Source organism: Drosophila sechellia, chromosome 3L, assembly GCF_004382195.2.
Source record: "Drosophila sechellia strain sech25 chromosome 3L, ASM438219v1, whole genome shotgun sequence".
Lineage (NCBI taxonomy): Eukaryota > Metazoa > Arthropoda > Insecta > Diptera > Drosophilidae > Drosophila > Drosophila sechellia.
This window is the reverse complement of record NC_045951.1, coordinates 10570826-10592294: the sequence shown is the minus strand read 5'-3', so window position 1 is coordinate 10592294 and position 21469 is coordinate 10570826. Positions and strand designations below refer to the sequence as shown.

General features: G+C 39.8%; 2 long non-coding RNA genes across 2 annotated transcripts in view; one reads left to right on the top strand and one right to left on the bottom strand.

Annotated features, from left to right (window-relative positions):
• The first annotated feature begins 739 nt into the window (after nt 1-739).
• Nucleotides 740-3880, top strand: LOC116801224. Its single transcript, XR_004361859.1, has 3 exons — nt 740-1109; nt 2798-2914; nt 2996-3880. It is a non-coding gene; the product is annotated as an uncharacterized LOC116801224 (long non-coding RNA).
• Nucleotides 3881-18736: 14856 nt separating this feature from the next.
• The window catches only part of LOC116801179, a 29672-nt gene continuing 26939 nt past the window's right edge, over nt 18737-21469 (bottom strand). Inside the window, exons 4-5 of the long non-coding RNA XR_004361809.1 lie at nt 18901-19082; nt 18737-18846 (exon numbers count right to left, since the gene is read on the bottom strand). This is a non-coding gene — a long non-coding RNA (uncharacterized LOC116801179). The remainder of the gene's footprint in view (nt 18847-18900; nt 19083-21469) is intronic.

Sequence of the window (21469 nt, the reverse complement as noted above, 5' to 3'; positions counted from 1 at the left end):
ACACATAAAGCCAAAAGCAGCAGCAGTAAACGATGAACTTTGCTGGCTACTTTTGTTGCTTTTTGTTATGGATGGTTTGGGTCTAAAGCAGACACCTTTCCACGTGCAGGTCGGTACACCCCGCCGACCGTCCCGCCCCACCAAGACCCCAACCCCCTCTAACCCTCCCCTCCCCCTTCTTGGGTCTGCAGAAAATAATCAGCGAAAAACGTAGGAGAAAAAGAGCGTGCAAAATTATGCTGAGTGCTTGGCTGGCTGCCACACAAAGTGAAAGAAAGGCAACGACAACGACGACGTCTTCAACGCCAAAACCCCCCACCACCCCCGTGGGACACTCTGGCCCCTTCAGTCCTCCGTTTCGGGCGCCCCTGGACAGCCCTCCAATCGCTGGGCTCTCCTTTTTTCACGAGAGCAGCATAAATGCGAGGAAAAAGGCAGAGAAAGAGGAAAAATCAAGGAGGAACTTGGTTGGCGGCAGGGTCGTCGGCTAGGGGGGGAGGGGCTTGGGTGGCTCTTTGCCGGCAGATACTTCGAGATTTAGCCAGCCAACCAGCCCGCCCCCCCACGCCTCCCCCCTCTGGTTTTCATGCATTTTATCAGTCGACGCTGACGATTTTCTTGGCATTTTTATTTTTATTATTTCGTCTTTTTTTTCCTCTCGCTCTTTGCTCGGTTTCGTTTATGATTTTTTTCCTCCGCCCGGGTTTTTGTTTTTATTTGGGTTTCGTTTTGGGATCGGGCAAATGTATCTGTATCTGTATTTGTATCTTTATATGTGGCGCTGCGGCCGCTGTTGCTGCTGTTGTTGTTCTTGTTGCTGCTATTGTATCGCTTTTGTATCTTTTAGCGCTGTTTTGAGTTAAGCAATTGATGGATATGGTTTATTTATAACGCTTGGCGACCGAAACCGAACCGAACTGAACTCAACTGAGCCGAACCTCATCATCCTCTCCATCGCATCGGCGGCAACCTCATCATCGCCATCGGAATTCCGACGACGTCGAGCAGCTCGCACAATGAGTGCGGACGTGTATCTGAGTATCTGCAAGATACTCGTACTCATACCCGCACTCACTCGCTCGCTCGCTCGCTGCCTGCGTTCGATAAACGTAAGCGTAATAATATTTTATTGAAATTTGTTTTCTTGCCTGTACTTGCCTCGCTCTCTCCTGCCCACCCCTCCTCTTACCCACTGTCTCTCCGGGTATTTTCTTTTCGTTTCGGGTGCACCGTAAATTATTTAAATTTAAATATTCCACTCGATCTGTGTTTTTTATATTTTTGATATTTATCGAGGTCAAAAATGAGAAAGAGCTGCTCTTTTAATCCAATCACTTTGAAATTCGAATTAAGATCGGCATGAAGTTATGTTTAATTTGAAATTAACACAGCAAAATTGTCAACCAATTTGTATAATTTAATCTTTTAATGGAAAGTAAGAAAACTCTTGATATTTAACACTATAGATTTTAGCAACAATTATTTGAGTGATACTATAATAAAATAAAGTCAACAAGGCTATAATTTTAGACTTTTTAATGATTTTTAATTTAAATTATAATATAGTTCGGTAATTTTAGAACTTAAAATTTGATCCAAAGGAAAATGATGCGCTTAACAAATTAAATAAAATATGTACAAATTTTAAACAAATTAAAATGAGTTTGCATTGTGCTCAGTGTTATGGGGACTTTTGTGGGGACTGAGGGGCCTTCATTTCTTTTGTCGCTGCTTGCTTTTTTGCGCTCCGCTATAAGTATCTGTTGGATAAATATGAGGTTAAAGCGCTGCCTGCTGCCTGATGCCGTCTGTCTGCCTGTAGTTTCTTCACTTCACCTTAGTTCAGTTCACTTGCATCTGTATCTGTATCTGCACCAGAAGTATCTGTATCTGTACCTGCAGCTGTAGCTGTAGTAATACCCAACTCGAACTCGAACCCAAGCCCGCACCCGTATCCGTATCTGTATCTGTATCTGCATCTGCATCGGTGTGTTTTCCATTGGGTCTCTGCTCTGGAGTCGAGTGCAGCGCATTTTGATTGTTCGCCTGCTCTTTTGATGAAAACATAAATATCACAACGCCGCCGAGAGAAAAGAGCCCGAAAAAGAAGCCTCAAGACATCCAAGAAGTGGATGAGGATGAGCCACAAGGCGATGGCGATGGCGATGGTGATGATGTTGATGGCTTCCACCATCGGAATTTCTATTTAGCTCTCTCGATTCCTGTTCTCGCATTTGGAATGAATGAAAATGTTTTTCCTCTTTCCCGCTCTCTTTTTTTCAATTTTGTGAGCGTTACAACTTCTGGAGTTTTCTGGGTGTTTTTTGTTTTTTCCTTTTCCGTGTGCGGTAAATTGATACGGCAATGGTGGCTTAGCACCGGGCGCATAACTTCTCTATTAATAAGCCTAATTAAAGCCACAGAAAACACCATTTGGCTTGGGCCATTCCTGCAGGCAGGCTTAATAGTGTTAAATTGGGTTTTATTAGAGATTAAAATTGATTTCGGAGTTTCGGCAGCGAGATGAAATATCAGGAGATTGAAAATTGGATTGAAGATTTAATTTTTCAGTTCGTGCAACGAGATCAAATTTCAGGAAGTGGTGGTTGCAAGTAATTGAATTTTAATGTTATTGTCAGCAAATGCTGAATACAAATTATGATAGGAGATTATGGAAATGAGCATATTTTGAATATAATATTATGAGCAAGCGAATCCAACTGTTTATACTACTCCAAAATGGTAGTAATATTAAGTAGTTTTTGAAATGTCATTTTTATTGTGTATTATTTTGTAGAATCCTCCTTCAGAAGACCCTATTTTGTTTGTCGATTAATTATGCTGCCCCCCAAGAAATGATTGAGCACGTCTAAAAATAAGTCGGATATCAGGGAGAAAACCCATAAATTTTGGGGTGAGTGCGAGTGAGTGCAGTACTTCTGCATACCCCTCATTTTATGACCCTCCTCGAATAACTTAATAATTATTCATGCAGTTACCCGACGCAATTACAACAAAAGTGGATGCCACATGCCCACGCTTCAAAAGCGCAACAACAAGAGCGATAAATAAAAACAACGATCGACAAAAAACAAACAACGAACAACACACAGTGAAAAGTGCGTTGTACATAAACGAAATCGAAACGAAACGAATAATAAATGAGAGGAAGAAGGAACGACAATACTTTATATAGTTGAATGACTGAACAAACCCGTCAACCACACCAACGACGAACAAATTAACACACAAAAAATACCAATACCAACACCAACAACAACAACTTGCCCTCTTCGCCAACAAAATTACCTTAAAAACACCAAACAAGCTGAAAAAAAAGGAAATATGGAAAACACAAGCCAACAAAAATCTGAAAATAAAAATACATTAAACGAAATAAGATGAATACCAAACAAATAAAAAATTTATGCGTTGCACTTGGTTGTGAAGAGTGCGAGGGAGATGGGGCTAGGGGTGCGACAGAGACGGACAGTGAGGGATTGTATAAATGGAGGCGAGCGAGAAATTATGCCACAATCAAGTACAACACAGCGGCCACAACAACAACAAACAGAGAGGAAAATTCCTTCGGAAAAATGCGTGGTGATGGGAAAACCGAAGTTAGAGATGGTCAAATTTATCTGGGATCAGATTGGGCAAAGAAAATCTCCAAAGGAAGCCATTGGATTAATATTTATAATTATCTGATCTGATCGTATATAGAATTAATTTTTAAAATACAAATGGCTAAACACAAATTTCTTATTTTAAAAATGTTTGCAATAGGAAGGGTTGATTCAAATATAACAGCTATGAAAGAATGTTAATAACTACTGAATACCACTTGTTAAGTTACTAATATATGCTTACTAATAATAATTTAAGTCTGCCATTATTGTTAATATTAATTGAATTAAAATTGAAAAAACAGTTTAACGCCACTTCTAATTTTAAGTGAACACTAAATTATACAGAACACACAATTAACCGCCTTTTTCCCCAAAATTATATGGTGAGTGATTCTTCTTTGTCATCTAATGAAGGTAATCCAAACAAACCCTAAGTTCCCACCTTCCAAAATCACCGTCGTCATAGAATAATCCACTCACGCAGTCATCGCCCAAATGGACCAGTCAGTTTGCGATCATATCAGCGCAGAGAGATATAGTAGAGCAGATCACCTCCAAAACGCACACGGATACGGGGCAGATGACGATGGTGTTCGTATTCCATCGCGATGATGATCATTATCGGCGGTCAATGATAATTCCATTTTGTTTTGTTTTTGCGTTTGCATGCGACGCCGAATCGCTTTCGGATTCGGAATCTGAATCTGAATCTGAGTGACTACCCAACTGCTGGCCTACGAGCTAATGTATCTGTATCTGGGCATTTTTCTGGGTATCCGTGTATCTCTGTGTCGGCTGGCACAAAACAAGCAGCCGCTGCTGTTGCAGTGGAAGATGCTCGAATGCAATCGGCTGTCTGCTCACATTCCATAGATACACAAAAATAAAATGCGGCTACAATAAATAATATCTAAGGAGAGGGAAGGTGAGAGTGCGATGGAAAGCGATACCAAAGCGGCTGGGTTAGGTAAAAATCAGTCCACCCCTATCCCAATTTTCCACTTCGCTTCGTGAAGTTCTCCCCCTGCACCGATAAAACATTATCTTTCATCATAATAAACGGAGATAGCACTTAGGTTGGGCAATTACCAATAGGCGGCAACACCTCGGCGCAACTTCACTTTGCCGTCTAATTGCTTAACAAAAGCTTCAATTAAACACTTCAAAGAGCTTATTACAAACCAATAAACCGCACCACTCACCAAAGAGAAGCCCGGGGCGCAAAGAATCCGCAGTTCCTCAGGCGGAACGGCGGCGAATGTCAAGGATACGCCACAAATACAGATGGAGATGCGAACACAGTTGGAGATACAGATACGGATATAGACACGAATTAAGAGCCAGTTTCACAGATACACTCGCGGAACAAAGAGAGCACGCTCCACTCCATTCAAGTCCACTCCATCGATGTTCTGGATGGCCTGGAATATCGCTTTACACACATGATATAAGTGTCATGACTGCGTGGCCCGATAATTGTCTGTTTTGTCTGCCGTTTGTTGACTGCCTTTCAGTGTCCTTAGTCCTCTGCCCTCGGTCCTCTGCGCCCCAGCTCCTCTGCTCCTGCAGCTCCTGCTTATCCTGTCTAGCCAACTCTTGATGGTGACGCAGTTGTGCCTACTCGAGGCTTCTGTTGTTCCCCGGTTGACAAAAGGCCTTCGAGCCTCTTCACATGCCTACGAACAAGCGATGCCCCTGTGCGGTTGGGTTTTAGTGGTGACTGATCCTATCTACACTGGGGGAAAAAGGGTGCCTGCTTCAAGATTAGTCAATCTGTATAATTCATTAAACGATTTGATCGTGGGATTTCCATAATTTAATTAAATAAGGCGATCATTTATAGATACAAATCATTAAGTGCTGATATTGTAATTGATAATTTTGGTGTCTACTAACAGTTGTCTTATAACCATTTAAACTTGTTATGAAACAATTTTTTATGAAATTTTTAAACGTTTGCAATTTTCCCAGAACTGCAAATTTCCTTTTCAGTCTTATTCCAAGTGCTAGACTTAGATTTCTGCAGGCAAAAACCTTTCTTTTGCAATACGATTGTTCGCGTATAGGTATAATTCATTCGGTTTCTTCTTAGTGCACCTATATCTTTATCTTGGTGGTGGCTTTACTACTTTCCTTCACTTCTTTCTTCCCTTTGCCTTTCTTCTTTCTATTTTCGATCTTCCCTGGGTAGCGTTTTATTGGACTCTTAGCGGTTCCTAATGTACATCCTGTTGCGCTCTCGCCGGCGATCAAAACAGGGTGTCTTATCGGAGGAACATCCTTGTTTGACTACCTGAACAACTTCCGGCTCAGAGGTCGTTTTTATACTTCCCATTCATTGACTCATTTGCATGATGATGATGGGAAGTCGAGGGGTAGATCATGGCAGCCAAACGGAATCTCTTTCAAGTCAAAGCTCAAACTCGAAATTATTTGAACGGCAATCATCATAATCACAATAATAACTTCCCTGCGACGCACATGTTTGCCCGTGTGTGTAAGGGTTAAATGTCCTCGGTGAGGTGTGGGTTGTGCACACCCCTTTGAGACCCCCTTCCACCCCTTCGAGCATCTTTTGCCCAGCAGCCCCGTGTCTGGTTATGGTTTCGGTGTTGGGGTTACTTCGGGGTTCATAATGCCTGCCTTCTTTGAACTCTTTTTGCGTCATCGTTTGCGATTAAATATACCAAACAAAAAAAATTAACGAGGATATACATATGTGTGCAAACGTATATAAACGCATGGCCATTTACTTATGTAGGTAGTTATATACCTAGAAGTCCATGTATTTTTATTTCAGCTTTTACTTTTCATCGGTTTCGCTTGTTTTGTTGTCGAAGAAATCCTTTTCTGCCTTTTTCGCTTACTTTTTATGGTGCGTATACAAAATTCGAACCTTTTTTGCCAGAGGTTGGGTGTGGGGTGTACCCGAACACACGCCAAATGTAACCTCAAAGGGTTAAACACGCAGAACGCAAAAGCTAAAAAAATGAACAAAAATAAATACAAAAACGAAGGACCAACAAAAAATATGAAAAGCAATAAGCAACTTCGATGGACGTGAAAGGGAATTAGTATTCAAGAGACGACGAGATACCCACTTTCAACATAGAACATATGCAGGGGGAGGCGAGAAAATACCCTGTAAAAAGGAGAAAGAACACTACAACAGAAGGATTAAAATAGAATAATCCAAAAAATGAATACGTATTTTCAGATTTCAATTAACAGCTGTGCAAAGTTTTTATAGCAGTGCGACCTTGATACTAAAAGTGAGGTAAGAAGTTTAAATATACTTATTTAAACACTTTTCTAAAATAAGCATCCAACTTGATTGAAAGAATTATATTAAGTTGGATTACAAAATTCTTTAAAATATTTAAGAAACACGCACCTTTCAACCTATTTCTTCAAGTAATAAATAATTTATCCATCAACCAATTTTTATAGGTACCGATCCTGGATCCATCTCACTTAAGTCAATTCAGCGCAACTTCATGCTTGGCTCAAAGCTCTATTCATAACCAATTCTGTCTAAACAAACATTTTGATTGGAATCTTACGAGGAATTCCCGAACCCTAACCAAAAGGGGTGTTTGTCTTCGCCATTGTTCGACTTCGCTCGACATTGCTACGCGGTGAGATCGCTTCATTATCATTGAAATCGCTGGCATTATCAGATAATTAGATGGAACAATTGTCTCATTTATCTACACCAAATAACGTGTTGTATGTCATGGTCTTACCTAAGCGAGAGACCCGAGAAAACCTCCCTCCCTCCCAGCAACCCTCTTTTTGGGCTCTTGTGTTTGGTTTTCAGTAAATTTGTTTGCTAATAGAATTTGAAAAGAACATTTGCCACGGAGGATAAGTCGCAGGGCGGTGAAGTTGCCCCGGTATTACGCAATACCTTTTGTCAGGGTCTCGTTTTCGGTTGCCGTCTTCTGTACGGTCCCAGTCTCATGTAGATTTCTGTGTATTGACTTGAGATTATCGCACGCCGGGGTTAAAAACTTCCAATTTAAATTCAATTTCCGTGCAAAATGGTCAAAAGTCTGTAAGACAAGAGGTAGAGAGGCAAGTAAGTACCGTGCACAAATAAAAACCCACCACTTAAGGGTTTGCCAACTGAATCCGGAATGCTGAGCTCTGAATCCTGGAAGCTGAATGCCAGCCGGATATCAAAGCGCAGACGAAGAGAGATAAACAAGGAAGCCAAACAGGATGCATGACCATGCAGGCGAAGTCACTTCATTATCGAGATTATCGGCGCAACTTCCAACCCTGTAGAGGCATCAATCCTCAGACTTAACATCTACATCGTGGCACAGAAAGAAAAATTATCGTAAAAGTCTATTTCGATTTCAGCTTATGGAAGCACTTATGTGTATCTGAAGACACAGTGATGTTTCTATTCCGAGTCTAGAGAAAATCGATCATTATATGATTATAATTTGAATGATTTATACACCTGGTCATTGCAAGTGTTGCCCTGCCATCGAAAATGTGGCTTATTTTGCACATTTTTAGTTGTTTGGTTAATAAGGTAATTAATTTTCCAGAGTGCCAAATATTTCAAAACTAATGAATCGTTTTCCTCCGTGCACAGCCTCATCACTCTTCCCGAAACCCATCCCCTTTGTCGCCGTGGTCCACATCCTTGTGTGCATACGTTCGCGCGTCAGCACAAATGTCAAACCACTCACTGAGCCCTGTGGTGGTGATACGGTGGTGGTGGTGGCTATGGTGGTGCGGATGATGTTCGAATGGCGGGGTTGGTTTCCCGCTTCGCCGCCCGTCCAGATCCGTTTAGGTTCTGGCTTTGCTGAGCGCCTGGCCACGGGTATCCTTGAGCCCTGCTCTTTGCGAGTCGAGCCCCCAGGACAGGCTAATAAAATTTGCCAGGCAAATCCGCAACAAACCCCGAGAAATCGCTGCTTCGAAAAGGGAGCTCGAGGCGATCTACTGAATGATGCGATTTGTGCCTGCCTGACTGCCGGCAGCCTAAGCAAATTAAAAGTGTTGAAAGTCAGCGACGGAAAATTGGAAGGCATAATGAAAGGAAATTGTTTCAAATTGTCGTCCTTGAGGAAATGCTATAGGGTAGCATATACATGAATTCTTACGTTGGAATCGGTCTCAAACTGAAATGAGTCTTAATTGGCCAACGGTTTCGGCAGCCGCTTGCTAAAATTATGTTTGATCGAGTTTGATTAGCAGGGTGCATTTACTTATATTGTGACATGTGTTATATAAGTTCTTAGTAATTAAGAATAAACATTGACTTTGGTACTTATAGACAAATTTATCTTATACAAAGACTTAAAAATTAAACATGTATAAGATTTTAATTATAGCATGTTGACTATATTTATTATTTTTGAATTTTAAGAATGAAATTTAAAGAAAAAAAAAAAAACGTTTAAGACATACAGTTTATTAAGCCAGTCTGAATAAATTAAGCTGAATTTAAAGTGTAATTAAATAGTTTGCATGTTCACTTCGTCCTGTGGTAATCGAATTAGTTAATTACTAAACTCGAACCCTTTTATGAAGATGTTCTCTGCCTACCCAGTAAAGTGACCCCACAACTATTAAATTTCGGTGTAATAATGAACCACTGATTTGTCAAATCAATTGGGCAGTTACACTCGAAAGTATCTCGCATCTCAGGTAATTCAGCCGAGTACTGTTGCCATTCGGAGATGGGAAATGCTCATAAAAGTTAATTAAATGCAAGGCAAAGCAAACAACAATCAGGGGTACGAGTACCAGGGGAGGAAGAGGAAGTGGAAGTGGAAGTGGAAGTGGAAGTGGAAGTGGATGTGGAAATGGAAAAGAGAACAGCACAACAAAAGCGACAACAACGATGGCAAATCAATGGGCTAAGTGAAGGCAACGTAGCTAATCGATTCATTTGGAATTCAATACACAAACACGTCGGACAAAGACGGGTAGCTAGGAGCAGAGAAGGGGCGGTTTGGAAAATCAATATGGAAAAGCATAAATGGCAACACGCTGGCCAAGTGTCAAATGGGGGTATGAGCCAGCACTCACCCCACACCCACCCCACTCCCCCACCCCCACTCACCCCACTTTGTGTGCTGAAAATGCAATTGCAATGGAAACCGAAAAAGCCGTCAACCACCAGCACCACACACACTCACGGTCGCAGCGAAATGTTGACAGACAGTCGGGCAGAATAGATATGCACAGCAGCGGTCACACGAATAGGGCTAGGTGACTAAACAAGATTTAAGTTAAATTTTAAAACACAATTTACACTATGATTTGATAAGAGCTCTTTAATAAAAACTAAATTTAGCGAAAATACTTATTTTAAAATATCTGACCAAACGATTGTGCTGTGCATTCTATAGATTAAATATTTATGTAAATTATTTAAAATGAAAAGGCTAGCTGTCTTAGAATTTTGAGATATTGCTAATAAGATCTGTAGCACCCCTTGCATATTATTGTTTTAATGAGTTTTCACTGAGACTCGTGCATATGCAGATTTTGAAGAGCTACTACAATTCCTTCCTTATCTGTTGCATGCACTCGTAAAATGGTACAATACCTCCTGGTTATAAGTCGACCGCCCTTTCCACCCTCCAGCACCCACTCGCTCCGCCGGTCTGCCATTTTCAATTTATTGTTATTATTAATTTTGATGCCGAAAAAGGGATGCCGTGCCAGACCGAAAGGCAAGGAAAAAAAAATTAAGCGAGGGCCATGGATGGGATACCATGGACGGATGGACGGATGGGCCGATGGGTTCGGGAGGTCGGAGGTCGGGGTAGGAATCGACTGGCAGTCGACGAGTTTATTTGTGTGAAATTCAAATGTAAATACTTGAGGGTGCTTAAGGGTGTCTTTAGGGGTTTAATGCTCGACTGCTACGCAATTTTTCTCTCTTCGCTCTCCACTCGTGTATTTGTATTTTTCGGTTTCGGTTTTGGTTTCGGTTTTTGGGATTTGCCTTTAGCATGCCACATGATTCTCCGGTGGTTGGGCCTTCCATTGTGACATGCTGCACTCCCAGTCAATAGATGCCCAAGTGCATGCGGAGAAAGTACGTATTTGTATCTCGAAAGGCATGAAAGGGTTGGGAAATGGATTCGGGGAATTTGAATCCATAGGAAAATGCAGCTGGGAAAGAGCTTATCCTTGAAGGAGCTGATGGGGTTTGGATTTGAGTGGTTGGCGGTTTTGCTGTTGGGTATATTATGTCAACATGCGTATTACATATGATTTGGTAAGGAAACCTTTATGAAAATATGCTACCATATTTTGAGAAGCATTTTGATACATTTTTCGGTTCCATAACTAAATTGTCATATATTAAACAATTGTAAGCAATACTCTTTTCCGTTGTAGTATAAAGTTAAGGTAAATCAAAAGTAGATGCATATTATCTTCTTTAAGCCTTATGTACTTTTACTTTTGTACACATTTTTAAATGCATTAAAAAGATAATTAACTAATTAAGAATTCCATGCGAAGATGCAAATTTAGCTATTTTGGTGACACTCTCGTTAGAGAGCCGTGTATACAAAAGGGAGACCTCACATCCACCTCACCATACCCAACTGCCTTTTGTTTCTTGACAATTTCGTTTGCAAAGACGATGACGACAACAAAAGCCACCGTCAAAGATTAGTCATACGCAGTTGTTCCGTGGACTGGAGTGGGTGACTCTGAGGGAGGGATTCGGAACGGGATGGAATAAAGTGCGGAGGTGGAGTGGAGATGACGAGGACAGCGACTGCGGGACGCCAGGCGACATTCATTTCAATTGACACGTGCACAATCTGCCCGTTCCCGTCATCCAGAGACAGCGGAAAAATGTTCGAGAATAGGGCGAGTCGAATGCGAGAAGCTGGGATTACAGCCGGAGAATGGAACCGGAGTTGGAGGTGGAGGAGGAGATGGGAATGGGGACGGAGATGGAGCCTCATGAATATGAAAATGTCTGACAGGAGCTAAGTAGATGTCTCCTCGCACCTTGACAGGAGCTGGAGATCCGGGAGGACGTTTTGCTGGCATCAGCATTAGCTTTAACCTCAAGCCACCGAACTTTTTGCTTCATCTTTTGCTTATAAACATTTGTGTACTGGGAAAAAATGATTATTTTGTATATATTAGTAGCTTTTATAAGCAGTGCTACTTATGTATCATCCAACTGAGTTTAATAGAAATATTTGATATATATGATAAATATTATTATCATATTATAATATATGAAAAATATGTTATTTTTAAGTTGAGATCTGTAGTTAATAATCATATCATTTACCTGATAACTAATTTGTTGGATTGTTTGCTCAATAAACGGAAAAGTTTATCATTTGTTGTGATACAAACAGTAATTTGAGATATTTTTATAACGATGGAAATACGATTACTCTTTTTTTTCCCTGTGTACAGTCATTTGGCATTTTTGTCACCCAAACATAACAACGGGTGGTGGCGGACTCCACCCCGCAAAGCGGAACGATCTTTTTGGCAGTATTAAAAAATTATATGCCAAATCGAAAGTGCATGTTTAACATAAACAGCGACAAAACTAAACGAGGCGAAGAACAACAGCTGGAGTTTAGGGAGTATTTCTAATGCCTTTTTTATTCGCTGGTCACCCGCTGGGCCGTTTGGCAATCTGCTCTTTTGATTTGAACTCCATTCTAGTTCTTCGGCAGTTTTCCAGTCGAGTTTTTAACCCTTAAGTGCTATGACATTTATTGCCATTTATGAGGCTCGTTTTGGGGGTTACGCATATGAGCCGGCGGGCATTGTTGTTCCGGCATCGTTATTTATGGATATATGTATTTAATAAACTCCGTGGAAGGACACTGAATCGAAAATTTGTTCATTTGCCATGGTAAATTATATGGTTGAAGAGCAGCGTGATAGTGAGGGGGTGATTGTAGAGGGCTCTATGAGAGATTATTAAAACATATTATAGGGTAGGTATTAATTTAAACAATACGCGACTTAATAAACAGCAGATTAAAAGTTATGAAACATTATACCGGCTCAAATGTGCAGTACGCATATACATATGTTATAAGGGTGCTAGAAACTGTAATCCATATTAAAATTGCACCCAGATGTTGAAAGTCCATTTAAATCATTTTGAAATCTAAAAAGTTAAGTACAATCCAACATTAAATTCTGAACAGATCGCATTCAGTTTATTTGCAAAACGGATTTGCTCTCATTAAGTAATGCATTTCAAATTGCAATTGTGTCATTGCTGCTAGGCGTCAGTTGTCCGTTGCATTGATATTTAATTAAGGCAATTAATTAACATAATCACATTAATTGTCGCCAGCTCAGTCCTAAAAAATGTACCTCACTGGTGCAGGGTATATTGCGTTCTAGAGTTCATGCGGTGACTTTTAAAATGTAATACCTGGCTTAATTTATATTCTCAAGGGTGTCTTTGTTTCGCTACTTTTGTACCTTTCATGCCATCGGAAGTTTGGAAGATGGCCTCTGTCTGTGGCACTTGGAAACCCCTCGACTTGGCTGCTCCTCAACTGCTTTGTTTATGATTTTGTGCCGTCATTGGGTTTTTAATTTGCCTGCCATCCAAGTACTGCCCCGCCCCCTTTGAGCTACTGCCAAGTGCAGTTAATTCCGCAATTGCAGTTGTGGGTGACTTGTTGTCGTCATCGTTGTGGGCTGTTTGTCCCCAGAACTCCTCCTCCCCCCCCCTCATTTTCGTCAGCTTTATGTGTTTTCCTCGCTGGCGATTTGCATAATTTGTTCTTTAATTTATGGCATGCGAAAGCCTTTTCTCCGCATTACTATTATTGTTGTTCTTTCGCTGTCACTCGGCGAATGTCTCAGAGTCTGGGTTGTGTGAGTCTCCCTGATTGAGATGGCTTAATTAACTAAACGATGTGCCTGGAATTTAATTGGCGACCGCTCGGCGAAGGCGGAAGCGTTTTTCTAGAGTTTAGTTTGGGTTTTTGCCATTGGAACTTTCCACTAATGGATCACATTCCGTCGAAGAAGACGCGCCGCGCCCACCAACGATCTGCTAATGCCAGATGGCTTTAATTTATTTTGTAAATTATTTCCCATATCAAAAGCAATGAAAATACATTTTCCCCCCCGCTCGCCCAGCAAATACTTTTTGTTCATAAACAAATTGTTTTTGTGGGCCACCCCGAAATGAAAATACACAACTAGTTGTATGGAGGAGCTGGGCAAGAATTCTTGAATTGTGATGGAAATCGAAGTGAAAATCGGGAAAGATGAGCAAAGAATTAGGAGAAGAGGCCTTAAGTGAACCGAAAACAATAAATAAAGTTTTTGCCTTGGTTTATAATTATAATCATCTTAGGCAGGCGGAAGATCTGCGGAAAATACTTTCAAAACATGTTGCAATTGCTTATAGTTTGAAGCAAGCAGATAAAATTAAGAATATATCGCTAAAAACATTGGAATGTTCACTAAGTGTTTATGTCTTAGTGTTAGAAAAGAAAAATGTAATTAAATTATGTTTAAAAGAAACTTAAATCTATATATTTTTGGAGAGTGAAGCATACATTCTTGTTTAATTATATTAAGTTAAGACTCTAAATTTCTTGGTTAAATTCAACAATCTGATGGCTTGTTATGCAATTGTTTAGGATGGGCCAAAACTCTCAGAATTAGTTGTAATTATGGTTAATAAAATTCTCGCTCCCGCAAATAAGGGACAAAAGTTTCAAAAGTTTTCTTGAACCCACTTACCTTTTCCCGCTGCCACCTCATTATCTTTAACTTTGAACTTTTCCATTTCCAATAAGGAAAATTCCGCTATCCTCGTCCCCAACTCTCAATTTTTCTGCATTTTAACAGCATTGGTCGAGCTAGCGCCAAACGATTCTCGGAAAAATTTTCCGTTTTGCTGCTGCTTTGGTCTTTTGCTTTTTAATTGAGTACATACAACCGAAAGATGCAGACGAGGGAAAAAAAAAACAACAAAAATTAAATTATGTGCAAAGAGGAACGAAATATTTTTCGGTGACTTTTTCATTTGAATTTCGGAATGGAAGTCAGCGAAGCCATTATGAAATTATTTATTAAATGTTGTGAAATCACTCGATGCACATGGACCCATTTGGAACCTTGGAGTGTCGCTGTATCTGACTTCGTATCTGGGTTTTTTACACGCAAAAAAAGTTCTTACTGGAAATTGTGTCATGCAAATGTATAAAGATACAAATGTATCTTAGGCTAGTAATTACTGCTCTGGAAAGTCCTGTTCTATATTTTTTAGATTTTTTTTTCTTTTTGAATACAAAGATACATTTTTCTTTCTCTGCATTTGTATCTTTTTATGGGCAGCAGGGCAACGCTTGGATTCTAATTGTCGAAGTCGTCATTTGTCGTCGCTTTTTCATTGGCGTCATCCATTGCTGTCGTCGGGGTGTGAGATTTAAGTTGGTTTATCGACAGCATCGTCGCCGATTTTGGTTGCGTATTGTCGCCCCATTTATGCTCCCCCCTCGAAAGCCCCACCGATTGATCATCATCATCATCATACGCTGCCTTTGTTTGTGCGGCTCGCGTATTTCTTCAATAAATTTTCAGTTTATTCGGTTTATTTATTTACTTATATTTGCTATTGCTCTTTAGCTCGTAACCACCGCCCCACTTCAGTTCACAATTCCCTTTCCATTTCGGCTTCTTCGCTTTTCGCTTTGTTTTCTCGCAGCCTTATGATTATTTTTCTCAGTTTCCACCTCCGAAGCCCCATTCTCTCGAAATCTTCGCCCCCATCGTCGCCGTCGCTCGCGTAATTGAATTTCAACTTGTTTGCATTGTCGACGATGATGATAATTCGTCGGGGTATTTTGCGTATTGAGATCAGGGCCTCATCAATTAGTAAATTAATTTTATGCTCGCCGCTTTATGGAAATAAAGTTTTTCAGCATCCGAGCCGAGGAAAGTGGAAAATCAGAGGGATGGGAACAGGAAGCAAGCTTAAGATTGAAAATCTTGTTTGTTTACTCAGTTAGAAAATCGCCCGGAATTCTTGAGATATTCATAACGAAGGCCATCGTAAAAATCCTTAATCAATTTATGGCTCTTTTGATTTTGGAACAATTTAATTACTTTCTTAAACTACTTAGTTGTAGAAGTATTAACCTATCAGAACTAACAAAACTTAATAAAATTGAAGCGTAACTCTTGAACTGAGCAATATTAGTATGAACTTTCAATATAGTTACTATGCAATACTGCAGCTCTTCAAATAACAAATGTATTTTAACTTAACTACCGCTTTCCGCACATTTTTCAACTAGTTACCTTTAATTTGTGCCATTTTACAAAATGAAATGTCAGTAAATATTTTTGTAATTATTCGATTCATTTTTTGAGGCATTTGGCGTACCCAAATTTCAATTATAATCAGCTTTGGCTTTATTTAAATATGGCACACATTTACCAACCACCTACTCCCACTTTTAGCTCATTATTTATTTTCTACTGTCCGTTTCCCTCGAAAAGTTGCAATTATCATATTTGACTTTTCCGCATAAATTCTGTGAATTATCTCACCACAACTATTTTTATTTGTTTTAATTATTATTATAGTAGTTTTAGCAAATGTATTTTGTTGCCATTTTATTTTTTGTGTTCCACAAAATATTACAGAGCTCGAACGGAATGTTTGTGCCATTGATTCGTATTTGCGGTTGGCAAACCGAAGCGAAATGTGCAACAAATTATTTCTGATATTATTATTTATTTATAAAAAAAGCTGAAAATAGAAAAAATTCATCAACAAAATACGAAATGTGACAATTCAATCACGAATCGGAGATAGGAACCCTCTCTCAATTTTATATATATTTTTTGTTGTGTTGATCCCAGTGTTTGCCCGTTAAAATGCAATCTTCATTATTTAATTTGTTTGAATTTTTGCTAGCAATAAATATTCATTTCTGACCGAAGTGGGTGGTGGATGCTGTAGATATGGGAAAATTGCATGCAAATACAATTAAATGTTTTCATTTGCATTTTGTGTGCTCCTCGATTTGATTGCTGCCAAGGGATATGTCTTGTTCAAACTGTATACCTGGCGGATACTTGATATTAGGTATTTTCTATGAATGTGCAATTTTGATTTACTATGCCCGGCAATTGTGAAAGAAAGTTTAATCAAGAGCTTTGAAGAATATGTTAGACATATATATATATATATATATATATATATTGGGTTTGAATATTTTCCGCTTGAGCCCATTGAATATTTAAACACTCCACTTCCTGTGGTGATTTCTGGCCATTTTAATCTGTTACTAAGTCCCTCTTTTGTCCGGTCAATGTGTAAATCAATAATGCATTCAAAACTTATTAGAACAAACAAGGATTCATTAGGCGCAATCTGTGTTCGTCCGTTTCGCAGTTGTTATTTATATCGATATAACAAGGTAATAACTGCACACTTAAGTATGCAAATAGCCTGGCCCGCCCCTCCGCCCTTGTGTGCGTCTGTGTTTGCACATGCAAATGTTATCATTTGTGATTAGTTACAGTCCTGAAATGCTAATGCCCCTTGACAAGCAACAGCAACAACCGCAAGACAACTCACTTTCGGGTTAACTGGAATGCCAGCCAGTGTATGTCTGTGTATGTCTGCACGTCTGTGTGCCTTTGATCCTTATGAATAGTCAGCCAGCCGGAGGACGAGCCGAATTTGCCCCGGCTGGCATTGTGCTTCGCCCTGAATTATTTACACAAATCCAACTGCAATCGTTTGTCAATTTGCCAATTGACAGTGAACATAATTGATGGTGATTAAGGGTGAACGTCGTAGGTAAAGAAGGTGGGATTGCTTTATGAAGTCATACGCTTGGCAAAATATTATGTTGCAGTGTGAGGCCATAGATTTGGTAAATTATTGCGACAGCGTTACTATTGTAAGCCTCAAAACTGGAGGACTTATCTTTAACCTGTATTTCTTACCAATTATAAATACTAATTCCGATATCTATGAAAATATATAGTCTATTATATGTAAGGATAACATACTTTCCTCCCTTGAGAGCATCCTGCAGCTGCTTTAAGCATCGATCGATTTTTCTTTCCCTCACTTGTGAGCCATATTTGGATGACGAATAGGGATCGAACAGGAATGGAAAATAGGGATGTGTGTCAAACGTTAAAACGGAAGTCGGATCATCTTTGGTGGTTTCCTCCTTGACTTTCTCCTTTGTGGACGGCTCCTTCTTCTTTTCCACCTTTTCACTCATTTCGCCACTTGCCAATCTGCGTTACGTATACGCCACGTTGAACAAACCACGACTAATCGAACCGAAATTTTTTACCGCACTTCCAAACGCATCGAACTCTCTTTGGCAACTGCCGTCTAGTTCTTTGTTCAACTTCCTCTGCGATTAATTTTTTTTTAGTAGTGCCTCCAGTGCCTGGCAGTAGTTATTACAGTTGGCCAGCACATCTTAGCCATAGGTGGACTAATCACCAGCGCCATCAGCTGCAGTCTTGCAGCAACGGCTGGCACTTGATTGCCTTCACCACCCATTCTGAAGGCCACGCGAAGCTCTTTGCATATTGCGTATACGTCATGTGTGTCCGGGATCGAGTTTCACTTCACGGTAATATATGGAAAATTCCTGGTAATGCAATGCGATCCCCAAACTGATTGCTTTAATGGTTTGTTGACTTAGTTAGCTGGCGAGTAACAACAGCTACTGTCAGCGTATTTTATAAACTCTTAAAGTCGGGTTTCAAGTACATTAGGCCTTGTGCTGTGATCCCCATATGAGTGGAATTTTCCTACTGTGCGATTTATTAAGTGTGCTGAAAATATACTGCGAATTGCACTAAAAACAATATTTCGAAACATTTTCAATAAATATATAGAAACCTGCTATTACTGCAAAATATCTTCTTAAGTCATGTCTGAATGTATTTCACATGAATTTAATAGCGTACATATAAATTCCCATTTGTTTGCAAATAGTTAGAAAATTATAGACAATTTCTGTGAAAATGCTTTGCAACACAAAAATATCTCAATTCAGTCAAATAACAATAGAATTTTTAAATTCGTCGAGTTTTTTCTAAATTATGTAGTTTTATTAAAAGAGTAGTAGAAGTATATTCCTCCCGAATTAGCCTTAACTTTCCGCATTCTTCGCAATACACTTTGGGGTAATTCCTCAAATATTTTCTTCGTTCGTCGGTCTAGCTGGAAAAATTGAGAAGTGAGAGGTGGAAAAAGTGACCTCATTTGGCATAGAACCTCATTTCCTAACGACCAACGAACCGCTATTTGTTGTTGTCCGTCGCAGTTAAGTGTCCTTTCGCATTTCGTTTGCTTGGTGTTTGTCCTGTTTTGTGGGCGGTTGATTTGCTCCTTGGCTCCTCCCGCATCCTGTTCGTCCTGCCCTTGTTTTGCTTTCGGCTTGGTGGCCATGTAACTTGCTGGAAAATTAATAATAATAAAAAACACCTACCACGGGGTGGGAGTACACGCGTGACCCTATTAAATGTGTGCTAATAAAAGCTTGGCAGCTCCGAAAAAATACAAGGAAAATAAGGGAAACACGGAGGGGCAAGAGGGCAGATGGCTGACCAAGTGCGTAATGTTGGCCAAAATATTTCTATGCCCAAGTGGTGAAGAAGTCTTGCTTACAAATTTCTCAAGTGGACAAGGGACGATGAAATTACTTAAAAATTCACGAAGAACTGCGGAAGATGACGATGATGATGGGTGGGGAAAACAAAATCAACGCTCACAAAGGCGGAAACATTTAACGGGGGCGGTGGTGGGTTGATGGTGTTTCTATTTACGCTAAAGGTCAACTTTTCCATTTGCAGCTTGGTCATTTATAAAATCTTTCGGTATTATTAAGCAAAGCGAGGAAAACCAACTAAGAGGATGAAGTGGTGGAAAGGTCTAAGGAAGTACATAAAGAAAATCCAAGGAGGACCAAAGCCGAGTTCTGTTGTGCCCGCGATTTATCAAATTAATGAGTATCATTTTATTTTCATTTCATTTTCTATGCGCCAGCACAAAAAGCGAAGGACGAAATCTCCGAAATTCCTGCAAGGAGTGGTACAAAAGGAGAGCTTTGAAAATTAAGGTAACTTTTTGGCAAAGCCAGAGGAAAAGTGAGTGGAAAAAATGTATAAAAAAGAAATCAAAATAAATGAGAAAGAAAAGGACAAGGACAGGTCAAAGTGGAATCGAGGGAAGATTCCTTTCCATCTACGGTAACAAACATTAGAAAAAATGTTTAGAATGAGGCCGACTTGTGAAATACCCTAATTCTGCAAAAAAGTATTATTTGCTAGATATATATTTTTTAATAATAAAATTGTTGATTTCAGTTTAATTAAATCTCAAAGACAAAGCTAAGATATTTTTCATTCTAGAATTTGTTGATTTCAGTTTAATTAAATCTCAAAGACAAAGCTAAGATATTTTTCATTCTAGAATTTGGGTTTTTAATTGCCTGTAAATCGTAATCTTAAAGGTATTTACTTAAAATTACATTTTAAAATTGTTTTTTTCCAAATATAAACAAAAATGTTAAAAAATCATATGATCCCGTGCGAGTGCATAAAAAAAGAGAAACAAACACATGGCAGGGCAGTCAGGAACTAATGTCGGCGATTACATAAACAGGACACATGAAAGGACGAGCCCAGACGAGAGTGGGAGGGATATACACACCCAAAGGCAAAGTAGGAACACCCAGAAAACCAACATGAGCATAAATCCTCGCACCCGAATGCCAAACCCAGTAACCCTCCGAATTCCTCCCCACACAAAAAGGATACAAAACACTTTGCATTGGAAAGGTACAAACAAATAAAGTGACCAAACCCGGACCAAATAGGAAATACCCACCCACCCATCCACACACACACACTTGCACACATATATAATAATAAATAAAATGCTTATGCGAAAAAAGAAGTCCAAGAAGAGACCCAAAAAAGGCCAGAAGAAACCCAAAGGAAACGGACAGGAGCGACATGCAGAAAAGAAACGAAAGGAAAAGAAAGGAAGCCAAGGCGAATTGTTTTATATCCCTCATTTGTCCATTTAATGGCTGAAACGAGCCACATCCAAAGAGCCAAAGAACCAAAGAGCCGATGAGGACGGAACCCAACCCAAACAGGAATCCAGGACATGAGCAAACAAAGCTGGGATAGAACAGGAAGCGGATGGGGCAAGGATGGCTGGGAAAAACGCAACCAAGCAAAGTGAAAAAGAATATTGAAACACTAATAAAAATGAGGATAAGCGGGGAATGCATTAAGTAAAATATAGAATAAGTGCCCATACATGGGGGTGATCAGGGTGAGGGTCTTCAGGGGGTGGTCCGTACGCAAAGGTTGGCGTAAGGGTTATGGCCGGGTCGCCCACCCATGATGGGTTACTCTCTAAGGGTTGCTCTTCCGCCCCCAAATACAAATACGATCTGATATAGCAATAATTTAACCCTTTAGCACAGCATGTGGAAAACAATACCTGGTACACCCTGAGCAACAGATTTTCTACCTAGTGTCTCAAGGGTTCTGTTCAAATTTCATGAACTTCGATGTGTAACATAAAACGAGCCATCAGTGGGTGATTACAAAAACGTCAGGGAGTCTCGAAAAAGGACGTATGAAATTACTCTTGCTAAGTAGAGTTCTTCTATAATCTGACAAATTTCTTAAATCGACAACAATCATAGTTGAAGAGATTAGTCTCTGGTCCATTTGTTACCATTGCAGATTTAGTTGACTGATGGCCTATGTCAGCTATTTCCTCTGGGAAAAAGGCTTAATTATAATCTTAGTTAGGAAGCACTTCA